Below are 1,047 nucleotides of genomic sequence, written 5' to 3' on the forward strand. Positions count from 1 at the left end.
AATTGCTTAATAAAACTACTCTATTTATTGAAAAGGCTTTATGATTTATTTTTTTTTCAGTCCCAAGATCTGATGCCCTTCCTCAGTTTGGATTGAGTTGCTGCCCTCATGGTAGTGATCACTGTCCTCACTGGCTCTTCCCTTGCTGCCTGATGAGGAGGGACAAAGCTTCCCCTCTTGTTCTTGTTTTCCTCCTGCAGATTGCTGCCCTGGGCAGCTGAAGGAGATGGACAGGAGCAGCCTGAGGTGGGACAAGGCTGCTTGAGGAAACTGGCTCCTCACCCAGGTGAAGGAGTGGAGATAAAACCAGGAGCTTTGCAGCTGGGGACTGTAACAGTGCAGCAGGCTCAGGCAAAAAGTGCTGCCTCCAGTTTCAAAGAAGTAGGGCTAATTTGGGTATGATTTTATGAATTCATATGCTTTATTTTTTTTTCTTCAAAGTGCCTGAAAGACCTTGCTTTATGTTGTGGTGTGCTAAAGGGTAGCTCTGCCATCTCGTGGAGGGTCAAATGTCCCTGTGTGCCTTGCTGACCTGTCTGGTCAGCACAGGTGACACAACCCACAGCCAGCACGACACAAAGAAATAAATTTTCTCACAGCCTGTCCTAGTTTCCACACCTACATTCCACAAGGTCAGGTTTTCCCAAAAACTATGACATTCTCAGTAGTCTCCAGTGGTCCTGCTCCTGCCAGAAATTACCCCCCCCCTTCCACTTGAAGGCCTGAAACGTTATCACAACCAAAATTTCCCAGAGCTTGGTGGGAGCCATAAATCCCTGCTTACTTTACTCAGGCGGGTGGTAACACTGCTTTTAACACCTTTAGTACTATGAGGAGTGCAAGCAAGGAGCTCTGAGCAACTTATTCCAGTTCAAGATGTCGAATTGAAGGGTGGTTGGGACTAGGTGACCTTTAAAGGTCCTTTCCAAGCCAAATTATTCTATAATTTCGTGATTCAATTTCATATAAGAAAAAAATACGAGCCATTCTAAACCTTACTCTTCTTATTTCTGGCCTTCAGATTAGATGGAAATTTGTGCCCTATAT

This window comes from Zonotrichia albicollis, chromosome 3 (assembly GCF_047830755.1).
Source record: "Zonotrichia albicollis isolate bZonAlb1 chromosome 3, bZonAlb1.hap1, whole genome shotgun sequence".
Classification (NCBI taxonomy): domain Eukaryota; kingdom Metazoa; phylum Chordata; class Aves; order Passeriformes; family Passerellidae; genus Zonotrichia; species Zonotrichia albicollis.